A 12,320-nucleotide genomic window follows, 5' to 3' on the forward strand; every position below is an offset into this window, starting at 1 on the left:
GACCTCGGGGCCAGTCCTTAAAATCTAAATTACGTATCAAAACTAACAGTGTTTCACACATATCATAAACTTTATGGCAGGTTTTCTTAACAAAACATCAAAACTTATATTAATCTTTCCTCAAACACCTATGCATTAAAAAAAAACAATTTTGGAAAAACTTTAAAAAGTATAAGAACTCACATTAGGTAGTCAAAAAATAGTAATTTAAACAAAATGCTTATAAAAAATAAGATAATTACTTAACGTTTAGCGTCTATTGCACATTATATCCATTGAAGTCAATAGAAAAACTATGAAGAGATGGTGTTTGAGATGTGCCCTTTGAGAAATTTGGTTTTGGCAACTGCAAAACAACATCCTTGAAATCAACGCATGCCTTATCTTCTACACTCAGTACATAACAACAAACATACAAAATCCTGTTACAGGTAGGTAGCCATGTTGGTCTGCCATAGTCAAAACAAAATAAAAAAATTCCTTCCAGTAGCACCTTAAAAAGGTAAAGGGACCCCTGGCCATTAGGTCCAGTCACGGACGACTCTGGGGTTGCAGCGCTCATCTCGCTTCATTGGCCGAGGGAGCCGGCGTACAGCTTCCGGGTCATGTGGCCAGCAGGACTAAGCCGCTTCTGGCGAACCAGAGCAGCACACGGAAACACCGTTTACCTTCCCGCCGGAGCGGTATCTATTTATCTACTTGCACTTGGACGTTCTTTCGAACTGCTAGGTTGGCAGGAGCTGGGACCGAGCAATGGGAGCTTACCCCGTCGTGGGGATTTGAACGGCCGACTTTCTGATCGGCAAGTCCTAGGCTCTGTGGTTTAACCCACAGTGCCACCCATGCCGCACCACAAAGTGTGCATGCACACGAAAGCTCATATCAATAACAAACTTAGCTGGTCTCTAAGGTGCTACTGGAAGGAATTTTTTTTTATTTTCTTTCGAATACAAGATCCTGATTTTTTCCTGAGATATGACACTTAATTATTGGTCATATTATATTTAGAAACAATAGGTTTTTTTTTCTTTTCAGATTTAATGAGTAGGAAATCTCCAGCATTTATATTTTCAGGATTGGGAACATCAAAATTTACACTAGCAGGGCACTTTTATACATATCAATGTGCCCTGTGTCTTAGTGTATCAAAGTACCCCAACAGACATTTTCAAAAAACTAAAAATTATTAATAAAACCACTGAACTTATTTAAAAATCATGTGTAATCCTGATTACTGAATAACTTACCTTTGGTATTTTTAAATCTTAACTAAACGACGTAAAAGAACGTTGGAGCACTTTTACATTTCACGTAACTTTTTAGTTGGCTGCGCTAAAAACACACCTACTCTCGTCAAATGCCAACAGTTAACTGGTGGGCGGTGCGGTCGCAACTGTTGTACTCACACATGTATAGACACGTTTTAGTGATGTAACGACACAAATAACATTTCTCGAAATTGAAATATTGTTGGTGTACCAATGTGCCCCTTGCATCAATGTGCCCCGCCTCCCCCCTATTTATTAATTAATTGCCAGCCCTTCTCCCTAAAGTCCCAGGACGGGTTGCAACCATCAGAGCACCATGTTTGTAAAAATGTTTATTAAAGTTTATTATTAATTATAGTTAGGTGCTACCTTTATTGTCTTCCAAGGCTCTCCTCCCCCCACATTTCATCCTCACAACAACCCTGTAAGGTAGGCTAGGCTAAGAGATGAGGACTGACTCCAAGGTCACCCAAGGAGCTTCAGGGCTAAGTGGGAATTCGAGCCCTGCTCTCTCTCAGGTCCTAGTCCAGTCCAGTCCACTAACTAGGAGGCCACACCGGCAACTGACAATCACAGAAAGAAGGCGGGTCCTAAAAATACACATCTCAGGTGCACGCAAACCCCGCTCACCTCCGAGGTTTGGGCGCAGATCCACTCCATACATTTAAAGCATATGACGTCTCTCCCCCCCCCCCCGCTCCCAAAGAATCCTGGGACCCGTAGTTTGCTAAGGACACTGGGAACTTTAGTTCTGCAAGGGGGGAACTACAGCTCCCGGGGTTCTTTGGGGGGAAGTCATGCGCACTGGAGGTTTTTCCCAGGAAGGGGAACTCCGTTTCAACGTTTCCCGAAGCTTCTTGGCCAAAGGCCCGCTGCGGGAGAGTTCGAGTTGGTCTCTGTTGTGCTGTTGTTGAATTTCCGTCTTTGCCTTTCCTTTCCTCTCCGGAAGGGCGAGACATCCGTCCATCGGAGGGTGTTTGTGGAGAGAAGGGAGACCAGTGGGAAATCTGGACACCTTCCTCCCCTTGGCAGTCAGAGCAGCTCGAGACAGAAATCCAACAGGTCAAGCCACCTCGGTAAGCTGCGGAGGGCGCACCGACCACTTGGATTTCTTGCTGCTCTTAAGGTGAAGGCAGCACCCCCGACTGCGGACCAGAAAGACCCAGAAGTGGAAGAGGCATTTGGGAAGAAGGGGCTGATCCTGGAGGGCAGCGGACGCCATTAGTCTTCACTCCGCCCAGCCTTGAAGGTCCAGAGGACCACAAGGGCGTGCCGGATCGTTGTTCCCCATCATCTGGTACTCACACAGGTAGACTGCCCCGGGCATGGAGGTTCTGCGGCCACAGCGGACCTCCGCGTGGCGAGCCCTGCCATTGGATCAGGGGCAAAGGGGGAACCCCCCAAGCAAGAGCCGGGCGCAAGGGCAGCCCCCCCCCCCGCGGCTGCTCTCCAGAAGCATCTCCGCCCTGGGCGCTAGAAGCCCTCGAGAGCCTTCTCCCCTTTCGTGAGTCCGTCTAATCCTTTTGGAAAGGCACCCAAGTGCGGGAGGGCGGCAGCGTCTCCAAATTTGGTTCCCACGAGAACCGAAAAGTGCGTCACTCTGCAGCCCATTGACTTTGTTTTGGAAAAGGCTCCCGCTGAGACAGCTTCCAATTTTTTATTTTATTTTTGCCCCAGGCTCAGGACAGAGAAAGAGAGAGAGAGAGCGCACTTCTGTTTTCCAGAGAAGTCTTGGACGCTGTCCTTTGGCACATGCAGCAGTAGAGGGGGGAAGAGATGGACAGCAGGCACCCCGCCGTTTGCAGATGGACACTCTCTGCCTCTCTCTCTTTTGGGGTGGGGCGCTCTGGGGAGCACGGAACAAAGAACATTTAAGGGCACGTAGGCGCCACGGCCACCTCTCGGCTGTCTGTCGCCGAGCAGGCAAGAAATGCAGCCTTAAAAGCCCTTGCAGGACATATACGGGGGTTTTTAAAAAGTAAAAATAAAAAATCAAGGACCAGGCAGACAGAGGTGGAATTGCAACCGCACCCGTCCTTTGGCGGTGCTTTGTGCCACCTGGGCACAGGCAGGCTCTGCCCTGTTCCTAGAATCATAGGATTGTCGAGTTGGAAGGGATCCCAAAGGTCATCTAGCCCAACCTGCCCCCCCTCCTGTGCAATGCAGGAGTCACAGCTAAAGAATAATCAAATTGCAGAGTTGGGTTACTGGCTTTCCTCAGACAGTTTGGCAAATGGGTTTATGAGGTTCTTATTTTTATTATGCCTTTTGTGTTTTTTATGTATTGTGATTTTATGATGTGAACCACCCTGAGTTCTATGGGTATCTGGCAGTATACAAATTTTAACAATAACAATGATAATGATAATAATAATAATACAAAAAGAGGGACCCCCCTCAGAATTGGCATGCTGTCAGCTCCTGAAGATACACAAACACACCTGTGTAGAAGCCAGCAGTCACCTGAGCTGAACTTCTTCTGGTTTTATTGTTTTAACTGGGTGTTCTTTTTTTAAAAAAAGTTCTTACTATCATAGAATCATAGAATCATAGAGTTGGAAGAGACCACAAGGGCCATCAAGTCCAACCCCCTGTCAAAGAGTTCTTCTTGGTATTGAGTTGGAACCTCCTTCCTCATAGCTTGAAGCCATTGGATTGGGTCCTGCCCTCTGGAGCAGGAGGGAACAAGCTTGCTGCCCCTTCCCTGCGACAGCCCTTAAGATATTGGAAGATGGCTATCATATCTCCTCTCAGTCTCCTCTTTTCCAAGCTAAACATATCCAGCTCCTTCAACCGTTCCTCATAAGGCTTGGTTTTCAGACCCTAGTTGCCCTTCTCTGCACATGTTGCAGCTTGTTAACATCCATCTTAAATTGTGGTGCCCAGAATTGGACGCAGTATTCCAGGTGTGGTCTGACCAAGGCAGAATAGAGTGGGACTATGACTTCCCTTGATCTGGACACTAGACTTCTGTTGAATAGCATTAGCTTTTTTTGCTCCTGCATCACACTATTTACTCATGTTGAGATTGTGGTCCACCAAGACCCCTTGATCCTTTTCACATGTACTACTAGTAAGCCAGGTGTCCCCCATCCTATGTTTGTGCATCTGGTTCTTCCTGCCTAAGTGCAGAACCTGACATTTGTCCCTATTGAAACACGTTTTGTTAGCTTCGGCCCAGTTCTCCAATCTGTTATGGTCATTTTGAATCCTGATTTTGTCTTCAGCAGCATTAGCTCCCCTTCCCAGTTTGGTGTCTGCAGATGACACCAAATGAGAGAGAAGGAAGAGGAGGAGAAGGAGATAAAGGTGAAAGAAAATACTGGTGTCAGGGGCTCGGGAGCAGGAGCACAGGGGAGAGAGGAAATGGAGAGCGAAGGGGAAGAATCAGAGGGCAGCGTAGGGGAGTATGACAGTGACCCGAGAGATTCCATGAGCTTCTCCAGCGAATCAGAAGATTCCCAGAAGGGGGCGTCGATGGTCAGGGCAAGGGGGGTCCCAGGGGGGACGCACCAGAAACAAGGAGCCAGCGGGGAACCCCAAAGCAGCAGCGGGGGATCAGGACCAGTTTCCCCACCAGAGCGTAGTGGGGGGGAAGAGTCACATGTGTCAGGACCAGCGTCTCCTCCAGCGGGGAGAGAAGATGAGTCAGGGCTGACCACGCCTCCATCGGAGAGTGGGGGAACGGAGGGGAGGTCAGTTGCAGCTAGCCTCCCCGAAGGGGGAAGCAGTGACAGCAGCAGTGAAACGGTCAGGAGGAAAGCTGCTGGCTGGGCGCGCACGCCAAGTTCAAATGTACAGGCGCGAGGGACAGCAGGAGACCCGGATTGGGAACCAGCTCCTAAAGCCCGCCGGAGGGAGGGGGAAGGCTCAGGGGATTCAGCGTCAGAAGAGTCTAGAAAGGGCGAGACCCCGGCGGACAGGCGGAACCAGAGGCGGAAAGAGCAGAGGAAGAGGTGGAGCAAGGCTAGAGTCTTAAACTGGTGTCTGGGGGGAGGAGACTCAGACGGAGCTTCAGCGGTCTAGAGTTTGAGACGTAGAGCTGCACGCTGCGGCTCTGGAAGTGAAACTGAACTTCAATAAAAAATTTCGTACTTAACCACGAAGCGGCGTTGGTCCTTTGTGAGCTGGGACCTCGGGCAGCTCTGACAACTGGTTTTATAGTTGTTAATTTCCTAGCAGTCATTTCAGCACCTAAATAGCATATAAATCCTTTTGTCTTAGCCTCTGTGTGCTTCCACGTGACGCTTTCCTGGGTTACTCAGGCACTGCACATGTTTGCATAGTTCGTTCAGTGCCTACACATGTCCCTCATCAAAATGCCATCCCATATAATTCTCACCATTTAAGGCAGAATCTCTGTTTCCATGGAAAATCCTATAAGTTGAGAAAACAAAAACAAGACACACACACACCCAGTGCAAAAAGCAACCCCAGATTATTATTATTTTAGCACTCTCTCTGTGTGTGATGAGAACAATATTGTCCACACGGGGGGGGGGGGCTCTGCCTGCCTGAGCAGGGATGAATTGGCCCCGAAGGGCCATGTGGAGGAGCCCCCAATGATCCCAAAGCAAGGTTTCCCCATTGCAGGTTTCCTTTGCTTGCTTTGAGGAACATCATGTCCTGAGCCAGGACATGAGCTATGTAGCTCAGTGTTGCCCACACAGGCTGGCAGACGCTCCCTAAAGGGCTTTCCAGGCTCAGGGCTCTTCCTTCCTTTCCCAGTCCTGAGAGAATCATGGTATCGTAGCGTTGGAAGGGACCTGGACAAATTGGAGAGGAGACAAGATATAGGAGAGCCCTCTTCCAATACAGCCCGGAAATGATCTCTTTCAGCTTCTGGAAGAAGGTACAGGGTTATAAAGACTAGGACTAGCCGTCTGAGAAACAGTTTCTATCCAAATGCGATTTTGGTTTTATGGGAGTGTATTGTATTTTGAAATTTGGGGTATCAAGAGTTTTTAGGGGGCTAACCAGGTTGGGATAGCTGGGGTAGCAGGCTTGTTGGTTTTGAATGTCTTATGTAGATTTTTTTTTCCAATTTCATTGTTCTGTATGGGACAATGACAATAAAGATTATCGTATCGTATCGTAGCATGAGCACAGCCTGACTCACGGGGAGATGTGGCCTCCTCCTCTTCCTCTCCCCTTTTCTCCCTGGGGGTGTGCCTGAAAAGCAAGGGCTGGCAGGCAGAGGGGGGAGCTGGGAGCATCCTGGTCGGATGCCAGTCCCAGGAGGGAGGGCAGTAACTTGACAGAACAGCTGCCAGGTGAGATAACAGCCCCTGCCTTGCAATAAGAGGGATGAAAGGGAGCTGGGGGGGGGGGCTGATGGCAGATCCTCGCCTTCACCTGCCTCTGCCAGTTCAGGTGTCCCAGCCAGTCTGTGAGGCAGGAACTGTCTTGGGGGCAACCCCACCGTGATGTTGTGCTGGGGGGGGGCTTGTTAGAGCAAGGAAACATCTGGGGAACTGCTCTTCATACCAAACCTAACGAGGAGGCAGCCCATGGCAGATGGAAGGCACCCGAGAACACAGAATTCATAGAAAGGGATTTTTCTTTCCATGGCTGTGTGGCCGGCCTCTTTTTGCAAACACGTTTAATTTATGTTGCTTTTAACATGCTAGTTTGTCATAGAATGGTGGAGTTAGGAGGGACCCCGAGGGTCATCTAGTCCAACTCCCTACAATGCAGGATGCAATGCAGGAATCTTCGCTAAAGCCTCCAGGACAGAGGGCACCCAACCTCTGCTTAAAAACCTGCAAGGAAGGAGAGTCCATGAACCGCTTTGAGTTGCTTTTAATTTTTCTCGTGCTATATTCTTTAAGTTCTCATGCTGTAAGAGAAGAACTCCCCTCCCTCCACTTTCTCTGGGCCATGCATAGAATTGCAGAGGAGGAAGGCACCCCCAGGGTCATCTAGTCCAACCCCCCGCAGGGGGGAATCTCAACACGTTGCTTCTCCCCTGCCTTTTCTCTAAGCTAAGGGGATGCTGCAACTTTTCCTCCTGGGGCATCTCTCCATCCCCTTGATCATTTTGGGTGACCCATTTTTTAACCTTCCCCCATCTTCACATCTCCTTTTTGACAGGAGGTGACCAGAACGGCACACCATCTTCCAATGGACTATTAGTATAACGGCATCTTGTGACTGCCAGTTCTATTCCTAAGGACCTTCTCTTTCTCTCCCTCTTTTTTTCATGCTGACGGAAGGAGAATCCAGCTCTGCGGACAAGTCACGCTTTCGAGTGCAAAATGCTTCCTTGGCAGTAATTTATGATGACTGCAGGCCACAGGGTGTGGGTTTTTGCCTTCTTTGGTTTGGCCAGTGGGGGGGGGGCAGTATGTGCGTCCGAGATGAGAGACGTGGTCTCTGTACATGTTGGACATGTGCAGACGCCCAGGCTCTCCGTTGGGGTGGCGGTACACCTCACAGCTGCCTCGTACCTTGAACTGCCCCCAGTGCTCACACTTCCTATGACCCTCCTTGGGGGCTGTGCTGGGTGGGGAAGAGGCCTCCCTTCCCAAACAGCTGTGGGGAGGAGGGGGCTGCTTTGGCCGCCATCCAGAGCTGCAGGGCTCAGTCCCAGCTGTGGTGACATCAGTTCCTGGAGGGGAAACACTCAGGAGAAAGGGGTGGGGGCAGACCCACACCTTTTGCCTCTCCTGGGAAGCCTTTGAGCTGCACCCTGTTCAATCAGGCTCCTCCAAGCCCTCAAATGCCTGCATCAATTCACAGGGGGACAATTGCTCCCCTCCTAAAATCCTTCCAGATGTTTTGCAGATGCAGCAGGAGGGATAGATTGGTGGGAAGCAGGCATCCAGGCAGTGAGTTGGAAGGGAACCCCCAGGGTCATCTAGCCTAACCCCCCGCAATGTGGGAATCGCAGCTAAAGAACTGCAGAATGGCAGGGTCGGAAGGGTCCCCTGAGGGTCATCTAGCTCAACCCACTGCAATGTGGGACTCAGAGAGGCTCAGCAGGGGACCAAAGGGTATGTGTGTTTGTGTAGTGTAGGAAGGAACACACACCACACACACCACTTGCAGAACTGCTCTCTCGGCGCTGAAACTGTACGGAAACAGCTGCAGCCGTGATGGGCTCTCCGAAAGGAGGACATTTTGCAGAGATGGTTGGAAGCGATCAAGCAGGCAGTCTTGAGGGCCCTGCCAGGCCCCTGAAGGGAAACACAAACAATACATTTAGTTTTGGGCAAGTAATAATAGGGTCATAGCATTGGAAGGTACCCTGAGGGCCATCTAGTCTCACCCCCTGCAAGGCAGGAATCACAGCCGAAGAATGGGTCAGGGAGGGGGAATTTCCCCTTTAGAAAACCCACAACTGCTCATCAGGGACAGCGCTGGGCCCGGTGGGGTAGTTTCCTATGCCTTTCTACTCCTATAGGATGCTCAGTGCTAGAGATGGAATCACACCTTGTTGTGCTGGATGGGACCCCCAGCCCCCTGCAATGCAGGAAGACCAGCTAAGGAATCCCTGGCAGATGGCCATCCGACCTCCACTGAAAAACCTCCGGTGGGACTCCCAGCTCAAGAATCGCTGACAGACGGCCACCCAAGGAAGAAGAGTCCACCACCTTCCGAGGGAGTCCGTTCCTCTGGCAAATGGCTGCTAGCAGCATTTAAATCTGTTGGCTCACATCTTTTCTTCCAGAGCAGCAGAAAACCAGCTTGCTGCATCTTCCACAGGACAGCCCTTCAGATATTTGAAGGTGGCTCCCATTTCTCGTTTCCAAGCTAAGCATCCCCTGTTCCCTCAATTGTTTCTCATAAGGCTCACTTTCCAGACCTGGATGGGCCAGGATGTTGTTGAAAAGACCAACATCCCCCCCCAAACCCCCCTCAGCCTGCCAAATGCACAATAACAATTTGGGACCACTTTTTCCAGACTGTCAGTATTTTGCAGGTGGGATTGCAACAACATACCTGCTCATTCAGGATGTGCAATTAAAAAGAAGTTTTTCCTTCCTGCTGCAACCAAACCACATTTCCCTGCCTCCCCCACCCCCCAGGTTGAGCTTTTTGCAGAATTTTGGGGAAATGCCCTGGAAACAGCAAGAGAAACTGGCTCAACTCAGTCCTGTGTAACTTCCCCATGGACAAATCAGAAAGAAGGTGCAATAAATTGAGATCTCCCTTTCACCTCCCCATAACTTTCTACAGGCAAATCAGATGGAATCTGATTGTCTGGGGATGGTGAAAATAGAAGCATAGAACTATAGAGTTGGAAGGGACCCTGAGGATCATCCAGTCCAGCCCCTGCAATGCAGGGATTTAGGCAGTAGGGAGATCGGAACTGCAACCTTGGCATTGTCAGCACCACGCTCTAGGTGACTGCACTTGGTGATGGTGGTAACTGTTAACGGAAAAATCCGAGGGCTCCCTTGGACAAAAACAAAGACTCCAACCAGGATTACTTGGAGCAAAACAGCAGCCTGTAGGCTTGGCCTTTATTGATCTGTTGCAACAGGGTGCTCCCCTCACCTGCAGGAGAGAGGAGGAACCCAGAAAGATGGTGCGCAAGGCCTTATAAAGACTTTTGAAATTGCCACCCTGTAGATCAAGACCACCCCCAGAAACATCATACATACATCACAGAAGGGGTGTAACCTAAGACCACCCCTCAGATACATCACACCTACATCACAGAAAAGGTGGTCTAAAACAGAAATTTTAATATTGTTTTTCTCCTGTTTTTGTTTATCTCCTGTCTGGCAGGTTAGTTGATTGGATTTCCTGGGGAGCCTGGCCAGTCTTTTGTAATGATAAATACTTAGTTCCTGGGCCAGGTCACAGGCTCACACCCTATTCATATCTTAAATGTGCCCTTAAGACAGGATTTGTGAAGGAAAAGACAACGGGGAGGCTTTTCCAGTTTGACCTTGCAAACATTTGCTCAGTTTAGGAATCAAAATGGTTCCAGGTTGGCCTTCCTGTGCTGATCTATATATGTGCTTGGTTGGTACACTTATGAACATTACCATATATCTAAGACCAAAAAAATTCCTATCACATAATGATAATAAAATATATTTTGTGTCCTGCCATCTGACTAGGTTGCCCCAGACACACGGGGACGCCTTTAAAGCACATTCAGCTCCTCCTCAGTGAATCCTGGGAACTGAGGTTTGCTGAGGGTGCTGGGAGCTGTAGCTCTGTGAAGGGGCAAACTACAGTTCCCAGCATTTTTGGTTGGGGGGTGGAGAGGGAATGTATGATGCGTACACAGCCTGCAAGTGTGGCAGCAACAACAGACACTGTCTCCCATCTCTGGTGCTGGGGCGCCCCCTAAAGGCACACAGGCTATACTGGCCTCCCGTCATGGTCATTGGATTTGAGGAGGAGGGCTTTTCCAATCACACACTTAACAGGGGGGTTGGCACTCTTGTGCAAGACCCACTTCCGGGCAGGGGGATGCATCCAAACTGTCACAGGGAAAGGGAAATGAAGAAAAGATCTCCTGGGAAGTGTGGGATAACAATTACTCAGTGCAACATCCTCACAAACAAATCAAGATGAGGCCTCAAGGAGACACCCAAGGAAGGGGCCTGATGCAAGTCAGACTATGGCTCCGTAGAGCCTGCTGGCAGCACCTTCTGCATGCCAAGCAGGGGTTCCACGCCACTCGCACACTAACCACCTGGCCTCGGTGGTTAGGGTGGGACCTCGGGTTAAGAACTTAATTCTGAAGGTCCATTCTTAATCTGAAACTCTTCTTAACCAGAGGTACCTCTTTAGCTAATGGGGCCTCCTGCTGCCGCCGTCGTGCAATTTCTGTTCTCATCCTGAAGCAAAGTTCTTAACCCGAGGTACTATTTCTGGGTCTGTAACCTGAAGTGTCTGTAACTTGAAGAAGTGTCTGTAACCCAAGGCACCCCTGTATTCATAGAATCATAGAACCATGCAGTTGGAAGCGGCACCCGAGGGTCCTCTAGTCCAACCCCCTGCAATGCAGGAATCTGAGCTAAAGCATCCATGACAGATGCCTATCCAACCTCTGCTTAAAAAGGTTTCTAAGCATTCCTGCAGCAACATTGATGTTCACTGCTCTGCTCTGGTCCCATTCTGATGTTTTCACTGCAGATGCAGCTCTTTCTATGTGCTTCTCTCATTCACTGTTTTTCAGCCACTCACCTCTTTGCGTAGTTGGGGGTCCGTATTGCCATGTCTAGTGGCACAGAGAAGGCTCTGCCCCTCGTTGGCTGACATCCTGTGTGGGGCACGGACTGCTCCCAAACATGCCTGGGATAGCTCAGTCATCCACCCATTACCCACAGATCTCTGGGAGATTCACGATTGATAGCTCAGCCCGTATGGTTCGAGTCCCTCATGGGGCAAAAGATTTCTGCAGGGGAATCTCTACACTTCTTTGATTCTATGATCCCAGCAAAGCAGCAGGTGCTTTCGATATTCTTTCACAGGATACTGGACTATCTTATTCTCTGCTTCATGTAACACTTTGAAACTTTGTCTATTGATTGTCTCTGATTTCTATTGGGAGTCTTTTGAATACGAAGCAGAGAAAATTCATAATCAAAGAAATAAACGGTCCACAACTCTGGTTATGCTCTCTATGTAAATGGGTCTTCTTGGCCATGATTGTCCACTTTAATGCCTAGTTTTAAATAGAATAATAGAATTGCAGAGTTGGAAGGGACCCCCAAGGGTCATCTAGTCCAACGCCCTGAAATGCAGGAATCTCAGCTAATGCATACATGACAGATGGATTGTTTTTGCGTTCTTAGCAGTTTTTAATTGTCTTATGTGTAAATTGTCTTGAGAGAGTGGCTTAGAAGGCAATAAATTGCACAGAAATGGATGAACGCAAACGATCTGCCTCTGGAATTGTGGTATAAGATTAAGGAACCTTGGTATCTTTGGTAATCACAACTTTATTGTATTATGGGAAAATCTCAATAAAATAAATCTCACCAGGTAAAAAGAACTTAGGAGACTTGCAAATGGGGAAAGGTTAACCCACAAGATTTGCATGATGAAAGACTCAGGAGAACCATTTTCTGCAATTGGGTGGGA

The sequence above is a fragment of the Podarcis filfolensis genome (genome assembly GCF_964270895.1).
Source record: "Podarcis filfolensis genome assembly, chromosome: 18".
Lineage (NCBI taxonomy): Eukaryota > Metazoa > Chordata > Lepidosauria > Squamata > Lacertidae > Podarcis > Podarcis filfolensis.